Source organism: Conger conger, chromosome 15 (assembly GCF_963514075.1).
Source record: "Conger conger chromosome 15, fConCon1.1, whole genome shotgun sequence".
Classification (NCBI taxonomy): Eukaryota; Metazoa; Chordata; class Actinopteri; order Anguilliformes; family Congridae; genus Conger; species Conger conger.
In genome coordinates, this window is record NC_083774.1 from 35237189 (window position 1) to 35256930 (window position 19742).

General features: G+C 42.7%; 1 protein-coding gene across 1 annotated transcript in view; it reads left to right on the top strand.

The window, feature by feature from the left end:
- The first annotated feature begins 451 nt into the window (after positions 1 to 451).
- Positions 452 to 19742, top strand: part of cmah (cytidine monophospho-N-acetylneuraminic acid hydroxylase) — a 121444-nt gene continuing 102153 nt past the window's right edge. The window contains exon 1 of the mRNA XM_061222395.1: positions 452 to 487. The gene's annotated coding sequence lies outside the window, so the exon portion shown is untranslated. The remainder of the gene's footprint in view (positions 488 to 19742) is intronic.

Below are 19742 nucleotides of genomic sequence, written 5' to 3' on the forward strand. Positions count from 1 at the left end.
CCGCTCAAGTTCTACAGAGCTTTCAGCAGAATGCAAGTGAAGTGCCGATACCAATGCTTGTACCCTTGGTGAACATGGCCAATAAACCCGGAGGAATGAACTATAACGTCGGTATAGCAGGAGGCAGGAGGACATGTAGCCAGGTTCGTAGGCAGCCAGGTTCATAGGCAGCCAGTTTCATAGGCAGGAGGACAGGCAGGCGTGAGATGATCCTGGAGCACAAAGCGCAATCAGTACAAAAGGCTTTAACTACTGAATCAGCCTGAAGCAGTTACTACCACCGAGATTGAGACAACAATATGAAGGGAACAGGTAAAGAGATATATCACTGGCAGATGAGCTGATAAGAGGCAGGTGTGCAGGCTGAGGACAGATGCCACACCCCTGAGAGACAGCGAGAGGGAGAGATATAAGCTGTGGAAACACCACGGAGGGGGAAACGGCAAGAAAACAATCAGGAACCTACTGGGACCACAACAACACCAAGGTAACCTTTCTCCTTTATTTATCAAATATTTAATTTAAAACATAGTTTCTGGGTTGTCCTTCCATTGCAAAATTTACAAGATGCTGAAGTAAATGTAGTGATTTTATTTTCTCACTATTTTCTCTTCTTTAATTTTGTATTAAAACGACTTATTATGGCAATGCTAGGTCCATTTCTTGTATATGCCTCTGTGCGAGCGTCACTAAATGTGCAGTTCCGTCAACAAAGCCTACAGTTAAAAAAAAGCACAATGTTTAAAATAAAAAGAAAATATTTTTTAAATGGAAAATAAACCCCCCCCCCAAAAAAATTCTTGATTTTTAATAAAAATAAACAGAAAAATGATGATCTTTACTCATGGTGCACCTCTTTCCAAAATGATGTGGCTTTATTGCCGTATAATATTTACATTCTGTGTGAAAGTACTCATGACAAAAGCAACAGTTGAAAAAAAAAAAAGCAGTGTTCATACTAACTTCAGTAACATCAATACACAATTATAGTATCTTGATCTGTACATTTTTGCGATTGATATCTTAAAGCATATTAAAACTGTAAACTTTCTGATTCAAGACAAGTGATTTCTTGACAATAATATATTGCAATATTGCTTTCCGAAATGTAACAGATAAAATTGTGTACTGGAATATGTTTGATTGTGCCAGAAATAGTTTGTGATTGTTAAAAACATTGTTTAAAAAATATTTTCATGCCCTTGTATAATTTGGAAGAAGTTGTGCAATTATATATCATAACAGATACATGAGGTGTGTTCTAATTTGATTTGATGATACACTGATGACTAAGGACAAGGATTTTGAGGTTCAGAAACTGGCGGGCAGGATAGGGTCAGGATACCAATCCTCTGGTTTTTGTGCAAATGCTAAAAACTCCAAACTGCATTTCTGAGAAACAGACTGACCACAGAGCTCACCAAGAGGCTCACTACGTTCATAACATGGGACCCATTTAAACTGGACTCAATCACATTATTCCACATAAAAGCCTAGACCTGGACCAAAATGTCAGCAAAGAGTTGTGCTGAACTTTCATTGTAAGTAATGATAAGATTCTGCATCAGCCGTTCTACGCAGACATGCTTGATACATAAGGCTTCAAAATGTCCTACTGTTTTCATGTTCTGTATCAGTTTGTTACACGGCATATATGTTATAACTATAATTAGTTTTTTTTTGTAACATGTTTTTGAGCATCACACGGAGAGGAAAAGAAACCATAGTTTTATATTATACTCAAAAACACATACATGCATGCACTTAAACACACTCATATATTTGTTACATTTTTGGATATGGCTGAAAAACTCACTCTAGCAGTGTTTATTTATATTTCCAAATCACAATGGATTGATTGATTGAAACTTTTATTAACAGGGAAATTACTGTGACATGCCCAAACAAGAATACGTTTATTCACGTTTTTAGAAAACTGGCTATAAAGAAGGTGACTCTTTTCGCTAAACTACCAAAACTGTGCAAAACGTAACTAGCTTCAGAAATGAATGGCATATTTAAGTTCTGCATGGACGTCGTTTAATGATAATTAGACTAGCGTGCTTGCTCGCAAGTACCCCGGCTCAGGCTGTGGTAGTAATGACGAAATTACAGCGTGAAGGTGACAGCAGGCAAGTCATACTACTTTATCGTTTTTTAACGGATATATAACATAAAAAGCGAGTAATCGTGTAGTTTAACCGTGGTTTCATAATTAAAGCAGCTCCTACCTGAGTCATTCACCGTAACCGGAGTGGAGATGGGGCGCTTCTCATAACTGTGTTTTATTCGAAATGTCGGAAGATGCGACGTTGACGATTGAGACAAAACCATGTGGAAGGGGCGGGGGGTTGGAGAGCGGGGTAGTTTTTTCATGGATACTACTGTACATTTCCGTCTTTATATTTGATAGCATTTCAATAACAAATAAAGAAAAAAATAAAATACAATTAACACCCAGCAAAAAAGCGCACTTTTTTACTTTTGGAGGGGCTCAAGTCCCCCTTGGGCATGTGCCCGCCAGTGGCAAATATGAAGGCAGCTGTTTGTGAAATATTGCTCAGTGTCTGCAAGTGACAACAATATCCCAGCCAGTTCTGGCATGCACGGTCGGGTGGAAAGAAGCAAGTCTGTACTCAAAAGCTCACATTCAGTCACATTTGAGATTAGAAAAGAAAACTCAATACAGCACAAAAAACATCACTGGGAAGAATTTTTTTTGCATGGATGTAATTGACTACCATGGTTCCCTCAAGTAAAACAGGGAAACATGTTGTTTTTAATTTCCACCTGTAATGCCAGAGTATGTAACAATTCTGAGGTTGTGTATACATTAAATGGAATAAATAATAGGTTCAAATGGTGAAATATTCAGTGTACCCTAATGTTAATTACTGCAGAGACAAATGGAACAGTACTCCCGTAAGTTAATTTTCAATTACATGAAACCTTACAGTACAAACCAATTTAATTAGCTGTGGTGTAGGTAATTTGACAATGATGAACATGCTGAAAATATACATACAACTAGCTTAAGTAATTGAATGATTTTTAATCGTTGGTACTTTTATTTAGAAAATGTCTGGCCCTCACAACAGTCCTTACTGCATGTGCTGGGTAACTTAAGTTAAACAGAATTTACTAATCATAACATAAAAATATCTGCATTTATGGTATGATGCCTTGCTTTATTTAGGAAATAGGGGCACCTGTCACGCCAGGGGCATGTCTTCGAGTCTGCAGTTAGACCCTTCTTGAAAACGATCAAAACCCCTTTTCCAGGAAGTCGGTGAAAAAAAAAACTTTGGTGTGAAAAAACTGTATGAAATAAAGTATTACAAGTATTATAATTTTTTCAAATATATATACTTTCAGATGTGTTTATATGATTATGAGGAATTTACTAAATTGAGGGAAAAGTTCATTTTGATTTCTACTTGTCTTTAACTGTCTATAATCCTGTGCTGAAAAAACGTATGATGATGTCATGAATACAATACCTGTATGAACCTGAGACCTCATTCTTTCATTTGGTATAACAGGTAGGTATTTGGTGGGTTCAGTGCAGGTGGGAATATTTTTAATTCAATGAGGTATCCTTCAAACTGACAGCATAAACAGGTTTTTCTTGCTAGGAATGCCAATACAATCAGATTGGGTTTTAGGCGGACTTTGTCCTTGCCTAATTAGAATTGGCCTTTAGAATTGGTCTACAAGAAATATGGGCTGTCATTTAAATGTCATTTCTAATGACTAAGTGGTGTAACTAATTGCCTTAATAATTGTGTCAACACAACTGTTGCCAAGCGACCATAGAGTGATTGGATGTGATGAGTGATTGTGATGCAGGCTATCATGTTTGTTTGTGTTTATTGTTGGTTTTGTTATTTGCTATTGTTATTTTTTTATTTCTTTCTATGTTAATTTCAAAGCTGTAGCTTTATATTCAATTTACAGTTGTGTTCTGTGTCCTAAATGTGGTCTGCGTGAATGGTGAATAGTTGCTGACCAAAAATCATGTCATTAAGACAATTGAAGCTGTAGAGAATAAACTATAATAGTAACAGTCCTGTTTTCTTTATTTAAGGCTGTCACCACAACAGTTTGAATGGCTTCACACATGTACGCAGTAAGGAAAAACTCAAGACTATTACAGCTTAAACCTGGGCCACAACTGTTTTCTTATCTGATCTTGCAGATTTTCTCTCTAAACCAGTTCTCAACGCAGAAAATGTTGTGGCAGCAGATTTTAATATTTACTTGAAAAGATTCTCTTAGATTAGGCATTTCTGTCAATTACTGCATCTGTTGAATTATCTCAAACTGATCAGCATGAGCTATCAGATCATTACCCTTTCACCTTCAACACACCATTAGCCAGTTATGCGAGCTCACATTTAAAATGTTCTTTTTGGGGTACAATTTCCTCTGAACCCCTTAGCTCTTACTCAAAATGATGGCTAAAATGAGTACACTTGCAGACAGCATTGATGCCACATTGCAAAACCCAGGATGCAGCACCCATTGAAAGGGAAATAAATCTTCCATAATTGGTAAAACATGAAAGTTCCTGATAATGTGATCGTTGTGCAGGTATGAGCCAACACCTTTATGAATTACACTTTGTATATGGTCCCTAGGGTGAGTTGGCTGATCTTTATATAGATACGAGCCAGGCATAGCTTGGGAACTGATTCACGAAAATATACAGCTAACAGAATGCATATTGGAGTCCTTCCATGCACTTTGTTGCATACTGGGATGGTTGTGGGCTGTCCTAGAAGAAGCAACTGTGGAGCTATGAATTGTGGAGATACGACCAAGGTGTGGTCCTTTCCTGTATGCAGCGCAATGTGGTCTAGCCTGGTCGGCCATTTGATGATGGCCATTTCTAGTTGGAAAAAGTTTGTTTTGCTGCGGTTCATTTTGTTTTATTTCTGAGAGAACATGTGACACTGCCAAAAAAATACGGTAACGTGAGCATACAAATATCACGGAACCTAACTTAGTTAGCCTGAGCGATATGACGGATGCACCATCACCCCTTAAGAAAATCGAACCCATTTGTGCCATGCTTTACCTGTTGACCTAGGCCGTTTTGAGGCGATACAACTGACCACATCACACAGCCAGATATAGGCAGCCTGTTAAACAGGTTTAAACTGACAATCAATCACAATGGTCATGTCATTTAAATTGAACCACCTTCTCTTAAATAATGAACGCAAAACAGAATACAATGACAAGTAGTCATATACTCATCTCACTATCCATCACCTATATTAATATTCAATCGATAAACAAAATAATGTAACATTGTAATCAAATGTTATATTGTAAAAAACAAACACAACTGAAGGGGCACATATTGCACTTAATTGTGTACAATGGGGCGGCACGGATGGTGCAGTGGGTAGCACTGCCGCCTCACAGCAAGGAGGTCCTTGGTTCGAATCCCCGTTGGCCGGGGCCTCTCTGTGCGGAGTTTGCATGTTCTCCCCGTGTCTGCGTGGGTTTCCTCCGGGTACTCCGGTTTCCTCCCACAGTCCAAAGACATGCAGGTTAGGCTGATTGGAGAGTCTAAATTGCCCGTGGGTATGAGTGTGTGAGTGTGTGAGTGTGTGAGTGTGTGAGTGAATGGTGTGTGTGCGCCCTGCGATGGACTGGCGACCTGTCCAGGGTGTATTCCTGCCTTTCGCCCAATGTATGCTGGGATAGGCTCCAGCCCCCCTGCGACCCTGTTCAGGATAAGCGGGTTAAGATAATGGATGGATGGTTGAGATGGACTTTGTAACAGGGTGACGCCATACGTTTCAGATCATTATGCTTAAAAAGTTGTTGGTCTAACATGATCTAACAACATTCCCAAGAAAGATGACAAGTGTCTGGTACTTCAAATCAGCATCTTCTGTACCATTGAAGTACCAGACACTTGTCATCTTTCTTGGGAATGTTGTTAGATCATGTTAAACCATCCAATTTTTTAGTTTGAAAAAGTTAGTTTGCTGTTATGATTTTATTTTTTATTTTTTTGACTGGACTGGCTAATACAGTAGATGAAGAAGTAGTCTACATTTAGCTTTTGTGTATACATAAACACTCACCGGGGACTTTATTAGGTATTTATTACACTTTTTTGTTTTTACTTCTACTGCTGTAATATTACATTACATTACATTACATTACAGGCATTTAGCAGACACTCTTATCCAGAGCAAATCAAACCCAGGGACAAGTGTGATGAGAACCCTAGAGGACAGTACGGTTCCGAGTCCTAGCGTGATCACATAGATACAATTTGAACCCTTGAAGAATACATCAACTTACCAACTACCATACCAAGGTTGGCAACTAGAATACCCTGAGTACAACAATAACTATACATCAGTGCTATTGTAATCTATGGCATGCACAAGGCTAATCATGGTAGTGAGGTATGGAGGGAAAGGTGCAGCCTGAAGAGATGAGTAGCCTATGTACATGAGATGGTCTGGCCCTTCTCCTCTGACCGCGTTCAAGTGTTTTGGCCCGCAGAACTGCTGCTCACTGGATGTATTTAATTTTTCGCACCATTTTCTGCTGACTCTAGAGACTGTTGTTTGTGAAAATCCCACGAGATCACCAGTTTCTGAGATAATCAAACCACCTAATCTGGCACCAATTTCTGAGTATCACATATAGTATCACATACCCAACATTCACTGGACGCCTTACAATTTGCCTACCAGCCTAGTAGGGGGGTAGATGATGCCATTTTAACCCTGTTGCATCTTGTCCACTCACATCTCGAGGCTCCAAAGACGCACGTAAAAATTGTATTCGTTGATTTTTCTTCCGCCTTCAATACGATTCAGCCTCATATCCTGGCCCAGAGACTAGCGGATGAGTTTTCCCTGGATGGTGGTCTGATTCTCTGGCTGCTGGACTTTCTAAGTCAGCGAGTACAGCAGGTGAAAGTGGGCCTTGCACTGTCCAATAAAATATCTACTTTTATAGGCTCTCCTCAAGGCTGCGTTTTATCTGCCTTGTTGTTTATTTTATACACAAATGGCTGTACCAGCTCCTTCCCTGGAAGATTTTTAGTTAAGTTTGCCGACGATACGGCTGGTTAGCCTTTTTCAGGGTGATGAGGAGGAGCATGGCCCTGTTTTAGAGGCATTTATCAAATGGTGTGAGGACTCACATCTCCTCCTGAACACTTCTAAGACAAAAGAGATGTCAATTGATTTTAGGAAAGAGCCCACATCCTGTCTAACTGGTATTAGAGGACAGCCTATACAGTCAGTCACGGAATATAAATACCTCGGGGTTGTCTTAGATAATAAGCTGAAGTGGGACAAATATACTGAATCCATTAACAAAAAGAGGCTTTACTTTCTTAAAAGGTTAGCCTTATTTGATGTCAATCTCACCGTGCTTAAGATGTTTTACAGTGCCTTTGTTGAGAGTGTTTTAACCTTTGGCCTTATTTGCTGGTTTGGTAATGCAACAGAAGCACAGAAAAAAACCCTGAGGAAAACTGTAATCAGTGCCGGCAAATTGTTGGGCTTTAAACTGACCAGCTTAGAAGAGAGTTACAGAACCAGGTCTCTCAAGAAAGCAGAGAAAATCATTTCTGACCCCAAGCACCCTCTGTGTACAGCCTTCGACCGGTTACCTTCTGGGCGGCAGCCAGCCTTTTCAAAAAATAGGTCCAAATATTCGTTCATACCACAGGTGATTAAATCCCTGAATGGTAAGGTCTAACCCAAATATTTTATATATATATATATATATATATATATATATATATATACATATATATACATATATATATATATTTAAAAAAAAAAAAAAATTTATATTTATATTTTATTCACTTAGTTTAACTCTGTCTAGCGGGTCCAGCCAGAGCACTGTTCTTATTTTGTTATATATGTCGTACCTACCAGCAGCTGCTATAGTGCACCGTGTTTTTATTTTTATTTTTTATTAATTTTGGACTTCAGATCTGATCTGTTGATGTTATATGTCTGTCTCTATGTGCTGTGCCTGTTTTTATGTAACGCCGCCAACAATGATTTTCTACCGAAAACCCATTTCCCCACAGGGACAAGTACCTACTACTACTACTACTACTACTACTACATAATCATTCCATGGTCAAAGTCACTTTGATCACATTTCTTCCCCATTCTGAAGCACAACTGAACCTCCTGAACATGTCTGCATGTTTTTATGCATTTAGCTGCTGCAAGATGATTGGTTGATTCAATATTTGCATTAACAAGCTGGTGCACCGGTCTACCTAATAAAGTGCTCACCTAGTGTATATTTCCAAACAGCCAAAAAACAAATAACAAAACTGTATACAAAATAAAAACAAGGAGGAAATAATAAAAACAGTGCTAAAAATAGTGCAAGTGTGGAGTAGATCTGAGATCTTCTGGGAGTTTGTTCAAGTTGTGAGTAGCGTAATAGCTAAATTCAATCCTGTGACCAACCTTGTTTTTTGTTAGAACTCCAGGAGCAGCATTCTGAATGAGGTGCAGTTGTTTAATGATCTTTTTAGAAAGACCGGTAAAGAGTTGCACACCGAGGACCGGGGTTAGATTCCCGGTCCTGCCAAAGCTGAGTTTGGCACCCTCGGAATCACGATCCCGGGTGGGACGATGCGGCTTGGTGAAGGCTGCCGAGGGATGGTGTATCCTGATCTAAGACACTGGGAATTGGAATAGATTGGCCACAATTGGCTACCAAAGAAAGAAATAGTCCACCCCGCTGGAAATAAAGGCATTGTTGCGCAAGACTCCTTAGGGACTTCTTAGATTTTCAGGGAGGAGCCTGAAATAAGAGACAGCAGAGAAGCAACAAAATCCCAGTTATTATTTTGTGACAGTTACCCACAGAGGGGTCACTAGGGAACTGCTGACCGAACAGCCCATCTCCTTACAGTATAAATTGATACTAAAGCAGGCTACTCTTGCCTACCCGTTTTTTATGTGGGCTGGGTAACAGGGCCGTGCACCTTATTTAGCTCTTAAGGGAGGTGATCAGAATTTGGCATTTCATTGGAGGCAGGTGTATTTGTCTCTTCTAGTGGTGTTGATGGTGCTTCTTATTTCCCAATCAAAATGGATTGATTGATTGAAACTTTTATTTTAACAGGGAAAACACACTGCAACATGCCCAAACAATAATACACTTTGAAACATCACGTTTTTAGGAAACAGGCTATTAAGAAAAGGGGGTGACGAATCACTAAACTACCAAAACTATGCAAAACGTAACTACCTGCTTCAGAAATTAATGGCATATTTGAAGTTGTTTAATCGTGATTTCGTCATTAAAACAGTGCCTGCCTGAGTGATATCATTCACCATAACCAGACTCAAGTTAAGGGGATGTGGTAAAGGGATGTGGTGCAATTGGAATTGTACTTGGTCTTTCAGCGCACCTAGCCCTGGTCATGGGTATGCACTTTGTTGCACGTCGCTCTGGATAAGAGCGTCTGCCAAATGCCATTAATGTAATGTAATGTAATGTAATGTAATGTACTTCTCATTAAGTTGTTTGGGGAAGTTGGATGTCAGATTGCGCTATTGAGACAAAACCATTTGGGGGGGTGGGGGGGGGGGGGGGGTGGTGTAAGGTGTATTGTTTCGTGGATACTACTATACATTTCCCTATTTATATTTTACAGAATTTCAATAACAAATAAATAACAAATAAAATACAATTAACACCAGCTCAAAAAAGGGTTAGCTACTTTTTGACTCTGAGGGCAAAATGGCACGGGATCAAGACCCCCCTTAGTTGTCTCTGTGACTTGCTCGCACGTGCCTGCTGGATATAAGTAAACCAGGGATATGAAATAAAGTTAAAAGATAAGATACTTCTGACCATTGGAAAGGTAATGTTATATTTCTTTATTTTCCACACAGCGCAAATAAGACTTAGTCGGCAATGGCTTTGTAGATCAGTGAACAGTAACGTTATAATAACATGTATGTTATTGTAGGTATACCAACAATTATAACGGTGTCTGAAGTGAGTGTTGCCCGAAGCAATGCATCGTCGTATTAATTTAATCTTACGTATTTAAGGGTTTAATTCATAGCGACTTCAGCTAATTTAGTACCAGATCTACCTATCCAAATTTATGTTTTATTATCGTAAATTAGCTGATCCGTTATTATATTTTACCATGATGTGCCGCCTACTGTTATTTCTCACGTTATTTAGGTCAAATAAAGTGTTAATTTGTCATTTTCATACTTCAAAAAAAAAGAAGCAAATTAGGTACTTTTTGTGTGTTTCATTAGATGTCCCTCCACCAAAATGTCATTCAACGACATATTTTATTTTTCCAGTTAAAATTAGTGTCACACTAAAATAGTACCTATTGAGAAAATTCTTAAAACCTATAGCTACATACGAAATAGCTTTTTACAGTTACTGTCTCCAATATGGCAGAATTTAAATTATTTTAAAAAGTTGAGAGAACAATTTCTGGTTGTTGTTTCGGCACGTGTGACAGAAAGCTTATATAAGGCAGTAGCGGGAAGATGGTGCTGCTTCCACCACACGGACAGTGACAGCTATATCCGCGTTCATTGTCTCCCAACCAAAAGCTCTCTGAGGACAAAAGCGTACTGTCAAGATGTATTATTACGAACACACAAGCCAGCCGTGTAAATACCGATGGTATTGCTCCTCAGTTCAAGCAATAAGTATCAAGCAAAGTTGAAAAAAGGAGTGTTTTCCTTAAACGCTGGATAGCCTTAACGTGGATAGAATTCTTAATGTCGATATTGGTTCTCTTAATGAAGTTATTGTTCTTCTGTGGCCACTTTGGACACTTTGGCCTCCAACAATGTTTCCAAAATGGCCACAGAAAACAATATGATGCAAGCAATAATGTTAGTTGTGTTCTTTTTCCGTTTTAAGCACAATATGTTTGTATGCTCATTTAATAATAATAATAATAATAATAATAATAATAATAATAATAATAATAAGAAGAAGAAGAAGAAGAAGAAGAAGAAGAAGAAGAAGAATATACTTTATTTAAACTGGATAGCATCATAGGTCAAGACATTAAAATGAAAAGGAAACATTAAAATGACAGATCTCTTTTTGTGATGGTTCAAAGCTGTTTTCTTTTGCAGGCTGTCGCCTTATGTTATTATCAATAAACAGCGTTGTTCAGTATCCTATATGTGATCTGCATGAATAGTGAATACTTGCTGACCAAAAGTCATGCTACACCTGTTAAACGTTGCTTTGGCCTTGGGGACAGAATTGGAATAAAGTCGCTTTGACGAAAGACGCTATAACAAATAGACTACTGGAGTAATTCATGCATTCAAACAGTTTTTTTTTTTGGAATCCAGACATCCCAAGTCTCCTGGAACTTTCGGGAGAGGTTACCCCTCCTTGAATTGAAATACAAGTTGCCTACTGTAGGCTACGAGTTCTACTTGCTCTTCCTCAGTTACATGCAGGCTCCAGTTGGCTCTTCGTACCGTGTTTTGATGGTTCCCCATTAATCAATCCTAAAACCAATCATCATCAAAGACCAATCAGATCATGTTAAGGGTAGGATTGGGAATACACGCCCCGCACACAGTTCGTTCATGGCAATGGAAAAACCCACAGGTAAATCCACCGCTAGTGTCAGTAAAAAAATAGGCGACTCCAAAATATGGTTGAAACCAGTTAAAGCCAAGCCGACCCTGGCACACTGCACTGTGTGCAACAACACAAACTTTTCAATCGCCCAGCAGGGAAGGATGAACGCCTGTAAAATGTATAGAGATAAACGTCACACCACTGCCAGATAACAAAGGTCATAGGTAATGCTATGAATTTATAATTTTATTCATACGACTTGGTTTTAGGTATGCACTTTGCACTTTGAGATACTCAAACCATCTTGTCTGCTAACAACAATCATTCCACGGTTAAAGTCACTTAGATAAAAATTTTCCCCGTTCTGATGGTTGATGTGAACACTAACTGATGAAGGGCTGATAAACCACTTCCTGCTGAGAGACATCTGCTGCCACTACTACACACAGAGGAAGTTTCCAGTCACAGTTTTCTGCCCCGGGTCATATATATATATGTGTGTGTGTGTGTACAGTATAAATACGGTTATTCACGTTCACCGTCATATTATGTGAAAATAAATATTGTTCTACACACCGTTTTGTAAAGCCATTTATTATTTTTAGTCTATACCACTCCGGATTCTGCCCAGTCACTATGTTTACAGTTTTGCTCAATACGAAGCGGGGGAAGAGGAAGTGCGTGTTCAGCTTGTGCAAGGCTGGAAGGAGCCACCCCTCACTGTGCCCTTCCCCCCCTCGAGGCCCATCCCTTCCTTTTCCACTTTCTCCCCCCTTCCAGACTCTGATGTTTCTCAACTCCTGCTCTCCCACCGCCCTACAACCTGTGCCCTTGATCCTATCCCCTCTTCTCTTCTCCAAACTATCACACCTGACATTCTCCCATTTGTCACCTCCCTTGTCAACTCCGCCCTGTCTTCTGGCTGTTTTCCGGCATCCTCCAAGAGGGCCCACATCACTCCGCTGCTAAAAAAGCCTACTTTGGATCCCTCCATCATCCAGAACTACCGCCCGTATCTCTTCTTCCTTTCCTTTCTAAAACTATAGAACGAGCCGCTTCTACTCAACTTTCTTCTTTCTTTTCTAACAACAACCTGCTAGACCCCTATCAGCCTGGCTTCAGATCAGGCCACTCGACAGAGACTGCGCTCCTCTCCGTCAGTGAGTCACTCCATGCCGCACGGGCAGCCTCCCTCTCCTCTGTCCTCATTCTTCTAGATCTCTCTGCTGCCTTCGACACTGTGGATCACTCCATCCTCCTGTCTGCCCTGTCAGCAACGGGCATCTGTGGCACAGCCCTGGACTGGATTGAGTCCTACCTCTCTGGTCGCTCCTTCCAGATTGCCTGGGCTGGTTCGGTATCGACACCTCGGCCCCTCGCCACAGGAGTTCCCCAGGGCTCAGTCCTTTTTCTCTTTACACTCGCTCCCTTGGCCCTGTGATCACTGCACATGGGCTATCCTACCACTGTACGCAGCCGATACCGAACTCTTTGTCTCGTTCCCGCCGTCTGATACGCAGGTTTCAGCCTATATCTCTGCTTGCCTGAGGGACATCCAGAGCTGGATGGACAACCACCATCTAAAGCACAACCCAGGCAAGACTGAAATGATATTCATCCCTGCTAATACCTCTCCTCATCTGGATCTCTCCATTTCCCTCGGGGATACTACACTCACGCCGTCACCCAGTGCAAGGAACCTTGGCGTGGTCCCTTTCCGAGAACATTGCGGCGGTGACCTGGTCTTGCAGGTTCTTCCTATACAACATACGGAGAATCCGCCCCTTTCTTACGCCCTACTCGACCCAGCTCCTGGTCCAAGCGATGGTTCTGTCCCGCCTGGACTACTGCAATTCCCTCTTGGCTGGCCTCCCAGCGTCCACCATCAGACCCCTCCAACTTATCCAGAATGCAGCAGCTCATCTGGTCTTCAACCTTCCCAAATACTCACACGTCACCCCCCTGCTTACTTCCCTCCACTGGCTGCCTGTCATGGCTCGCATCAAATTCAATCATCATCAAAGACCAATCAGATCATGTTAAGGGTAGGATTGGGAATACACGCCCCGCACACAGTTCGTTCATGGCAATGGAAAAACCCACAGGTAAATCCACCGCTAGTGTCAGTAAAAAAATAGGCGACTCCAAAATATGGTTGAAACCAGTTAAAGCCAAGCCGACCCTGGCACACTGCACTGTGTGCAACAACACAAACTTTTCAATCGCCCAGCAGGGAAGGATGAACGCCTGTAAAATGTATAGAGATAAACGTCACACCACTGCCAGATAACAAAGGTCATAGGTAATGCTATGAATTTATAATTTTATTCATACGACTTGGTTTTAGGTATGCACTTTGCACTTTGAGATACTCAAACCATCTTGTCTGCTAACAACAATCATTCCACGGTTAAAGTCACTTAGATAAAAATTTTCCCCGTTCTGATGGTTGATGTGAACACTAACTGATGAAGGGCTGATAAACCACTTCCTGCTGAGAGACATCTGCTGCCACTACTACACACAGAGGAAGTTTCCAGTCACAGTTTTCTGCCCCGGGTCATATATATATATGTGTGTGTGTGTGTACAGTATAAATACGGTTATTCACGTTCACCGTCATATTATGTGAAAATAAATATTGTTCTACACACCGTTTTGTAAAGCCATTTATTATTTTTAGTCTATACCACTCCGGATTCTGCCCAGTCACTATGTTTACAGTTTTGCTCAATACGAAGCGGGGGAAGAGGAAGTGCGTGTTCAGCTTGTGCAAGGCTGGAAGGAGCCACCCCTCACTGTGCCCTTCCCCCCCTCGAGGCCCATCCCTTCCTTTTCCACTTTCTCCCCCCTTCCAGACTCTGATGTTTCTCAACTCCTGCTCTCCCACCGCCCTACAACCTGTGCCCTTGATCCTATCCCCTCTTCTCTTCTCCAAACTATCACACCTGACATTCTCCCATTTGTCACCTCCCTTGTCAACTCCGCCCTGTCTTCTGGCTGTTTTCCGGCATCCTCCAAGAGGGCCCACATCACTCCGCTGCTAAAAAAGCCTACTTTGGATCCCTCCATCATCCAGAACTACCGCCCGTATCTCTTCTTCCTTTCCTTTCTAAAACTATAGAACGAGCCGCTTCTACTCAACTTTCTTCTTTCTTTTCTAACAACAACCTGCTAGACCCCTATCAGCCTGGCTTCAGATCGGGCCACTCGACAGAGACTGCGCTCCTCTCCGTCAGTGAGTCACTCCATGCCGCACGAGCAGCCTCCCTCTCCTCTGTCCTCATTCTTCTAGATCTCTCTGCTGCCTTCGACACTGTGGATCACTCCATCCTCCTGTCTGCCCTGTCAGCAACGGGCATCTGTGGCACAGCCCTGGACTGGATTGAGTCCTACCTCTCTGGTCGCTCCTTCCAGATTGCCTGGGCTGGTTCGGTATCGACACCTCGGCCCCTCGCCACAGGAGTTCCCCAGGGCTCAGTCCTTTTTCTCTTTACACTCGCTCCCTTGGCCCTGTGATCACTGCACATGGGCTATCCTACCACTGTACGCAGCCGATACCGAACTCTTTGTCTCGTTCCCGCCGTCTGATACGCAGGTTTCAGCCTATATCTCTGCTTGCCTGAGGGACATCCAGAGCTGGATGGACAACCACCATCTAAAGCACAACCCAGGCAAGACTGAAATGATATTCATCCCTGCTAATACCTCTCCTCATCTGGATCTCTCCATTTCCCTCGGGGATACTACACTCACGCCGTCACCCAGTGCAAGGAACCTTGGCGTGGTCCCTTTCCGAGAACATTGCGGCGGTGACCTGGTCTTGCAGGTTCTTCCTATACAACATACGGAGAATCCGCCCCTTTCTTACGCCCTACTCGACCCAGCTCCTGGTCCAAGCGATGGTTCTGTCCCGCCTGGACTACTGCAATTCCCTCTTGGCTGGCCTCCCAGCGTCCACCATCAGACCCCTCCAACTTATCCAGAATGCAGCAGCTCATCTGGTCTTCAACCTTCCCAAATACTCACACGTCACCCCCCTGCTTACTTCCCTCCACTGGCTGCCTGTCATGGCTCGCATCAAATTCAATCATCATCAAAGACCAATCAGATCATGTTAAGGGTAGGATTGGGAATACACGCCCCGCACACAGTTCGTTCATGGCAATGGAAAAACCCACAGGTAAATCCACCGCTAGTGTCAGTAAAAAAATAGGCGACTCCAAAATATGGTTGAAACCAGTTAAAGCCAAGCCGACCCTGGCACACTGCACTGTGTGCAACAACACAAACTTTTCAATCGCCCAGCAGGGAAGGATGAACGCCTGTAAAATGTATAGAGATAAACGTCACACCACTGCCAGATAACAAAGGTCATAGGTAATGCTATGAATTTATAATTTTATTCATACGACTTGGTTTTAGGTATGCACTTTGCACTTTGAGATACTCAAACCATCTTGTCTGCTAACAACAATCATTCCACGGTTAAAGTCACTTAGATAAAAATTTTCCCCGTTCTGATGGTTGATGTGAACACTAACTGATGAAGGGCTGATAAACCACTTCCTGCTGAGAGACATCTGCTGCCACTACTACACACAGAGGAAGTTTCCAGTCACAGTTTTCTGCCCCGGGTCATATATATATATGTGTGTGTGTGTGTACAGTATAAATACGGTTATTCACGTTCACCGTCATATTATGTGAAAATAAATATTGTTCTACACACCGTTTTGTAAAGCCATTTATTATTTTTAGTCTATACCACTCCGGATTCTGCCCAGTCACTATGTTTACAGTTTTGCTCAATACGAAGCGGGGGAAGAGGAAGTGCGTGTTCAGCTTGTGCAAGGCTGGAAGGAGCCACCCCTCACTGTGCCCTTCCCCCCCTCGAGGCCCATCCCTTCCTTTTCCACTTTCTCCCCCCTTCCAGACTCTGATGTTTCTCAACTCCTGCTCTCCCACCGCCCTACAACCTGTGCCCTTGATCCTATCCCCTCTTCTCTTCTCCAAACTATCACACCTGACATTCTCCCATTTGTCACCTCCCTTGTCAACTCCGCCCTGTCTTCTGGCTGTTTTCCGGCATCCTCCAAGAGGGCCCACATCACTCCGCTGCTAAAAAAGCCTACTTTGGATCCCTCCATCATCCAGAACTACCGCCCGTATCTCTTCTTCCTTTCCTTTCTAAAACTATAGAACGAGCCGCTTCTACTCAACTTTCTTCTTTCTTTTCTAACAACAACCTGCTAGACCCCTATCAGCCTGGCTTCAGATCGGGCCACTCGACAGAGACTGCGCTCCTCTCCGTCAGTGAGTCACTCCATGCCGCACGAGCAGCCTCCCTCTCCTCTGTCCTCATTCTTCTAGATCTCTCTGCTGCCTTCGACACTGTGGATCACTCCATCCTCCTGTCTGCCCTGTCAGCAACGGGCATCTGTGGCACAGCCCTGGACTGGATTGAGTCCTACCTCTCTGGTCGCTCCTTCCAGATTGCCTGGGCTGGTTCGGTATCGACACCTCGGCCCCTCGCCACAGGAGTTCCCCAGGGCTCAGTCCTTTTTCTCTTTACACTCGCTCCCTTGGCCCTGTGATCACTGCACATGGGCTATCCTACCACTGTACGCAGCCGATACCGAACTCTTTGTCTCGTTCCCGCCGTCTGATACGCAGGTTTCAGCCTATATCTCTGCTTGCCTGAGGGACATCCAGAGCTGGATGGACAACCACCATCTAAAGCACAACCCAGGCAAGACTGAAATGATATTCATCCCTGCTAATACCTCTCCTCATCTGGATCTCTCCATTTCCCTCGGGGATACTACACTCACGCTGTCACCCAGTGCAAGGAACCTTGGCGTGGTCCCTTTCCGAGAACATTGCGGCGGTGACCTGGTCTTGCAGGTTCTTCCTATACAACATACGGAGAATCCGCCCCTTTCTTACGCCCTACTCGACCCAGCTCCTGGTCCAAGCGATGGTTCTGTCCCGCCTGGACTACTGCAATTCCCTCTTGGCTGGCCTCCCAGCGTCCACCATCAGACCCCTCCAACTTATCCAGAATGCAGCAGCTCATCTGGTCTTCAACCTTCCCAAATACTCACACGTCACCCCCCTGCTTACTTCCCTCCACTGGCTGCCTGTCATGGCTCGCATCAAATTCAAAACATTGGTGCTAGCCTTCCAAGCAGTTAAGGGGTCTTCCCCAGCTTATCTACAAAAAATCATCAGACCCTACACCCCTGCCAGACCTCTTCGTTCAGCCTCCACAGGCCGCTTGGCACCTCCCCCTCTCCAAACCTCCACCTCACGCTCACGACTACTGTCTGTTCTGGCTCCACGGTGGTGGAACGAACTCCCCATTGAGGTCAGAACTGTAGAATCTCTCCCCACCTTCAAGCGCAAGCTAAAGACACACCTCTTCAAGCAGCACCTCTCCCCATCCCTCCCTACCTCCCTGTGAACCTTAATTGTTGTCTCTGTGACTTGCTTTGTGTATCAGTATTTTTAGTTGGCTAGGTAAGCAGTGTTTGGATAGTTAACTTTGGTCACTTTTGCTCTTTGCTCTTTGTTCAAAAAAAAAAAAAAAAGAATTGGCCCTGGTCCTTATCTTTGTTGTACAGGTAGCAGTTGAAATTGTACTTCCCTCTAGGGTCTTTCGGCGAACTTATCCATGGTTATGGGTATGCACTTTGTTGCACGTCGCTCTGGATAAGAGCGTCTGCCAAATGCCAATAATGTAATGTAAAAGAAGCCTCATATTTTAGGCTGACTTTCATCTGCCACCTCTCCTTAGAATGCAAGAGAAATGTGCTCCTTTGAAAAGCAGAATTTGCCTACTCTAACTAGCCGCTAGTCTACCGATAAATGTTGAGAAACAGACGTGCAAAGGTCATGGTTTGGCAATAGCATGTGAAAACAATTATCTTTGAATGTGGTCCCATTTGACAACGATGGAATGACAAACTGCAATGTTATTTTGAAGCAGCAGATTCCGCTGTTCGACGTCACCTTGCGGCGCAATCTGATTTTATTCAGCCTGCCCTTAACTATAAACCGCTGCGGGAAACACTGATAAATACTTAGGCAATAACTCACGACAGGCGGAGGTATATAGACATTTTATCACAGCTAAGTTCATTCAGCTTCACCTGAACGTTAAGGATATGCAGGGTAGCCAAGCAAACCAGGTGGTGGTCAAATTATGAAAGCATATGTTGGGTTTGTGGGCTGGGTGTAAGGACGCGTCTCGGTCCCATCCCTGTGGCTTTCCTCAGTACCTGCTGGCCCGTCGAGCACACACCCGGGGTTGGGAGTTGTCTTGATGACGTGTTGCTTCCGCAGCGCAGAGGTCGATGTGGTGCTGCCGATGCGGAGCACTCTGTTGCTCTTGCGCAATACTCATTGCAATTAAAGTCCTTTATTTCGCCATGGACATTTATTCATTTATTTATTTTTTTAAATATGTATTCATTTATTTATTTGTTTATTTGTTTGTTTAAACTTTTGCACAAATGTACAATTCAGGACAGTTATACAGAACAACTATTTAGTCAATGTGCAGGAGAGGTTGGAAATCCCAGGAGCCTTATGCTAGAACCTCACCTAAAAAAGTATACACTCACCAAGCACTTTATTAGGTATTTATTAGACTTATTTTTTAGGCTTCTACTGCTGTAGACTATCCAATTCGAGTTATGATGCGTTGTGTGTTCAGAGATGCTCTTCTGCATTCCACTGTTGTAATGTGTGGTTATTTGCATTACTGTCACCTTCCTGCCAGCTTTGACCAGTCTGGCCATTCTCCTCTGATGTCCTCTGAAGGCATTTCATTCCACCATTCCTTGCAAACTCTAGAGACCAGTGTGTGTGAAAATCCCAGGAGATCAGAAGTTTCTGAGATACTCAAACCATCTTGTCTGCTAACAACAATCATTCCACGGTTAAAGTCACTTAGATAAAAATTTTCCCCGTTCTGATGGTTGATGTGAACACTAACTGATGAAGGGCTGATAAACCACTTCCTGCTGAGAGACATCTGCTGCCACTAATAGTCCAGTCACAGTTTTCTGCCCCGGGTCATAGATAATGCTATGAATTTATAATTTTATTCATACGACTTTAGG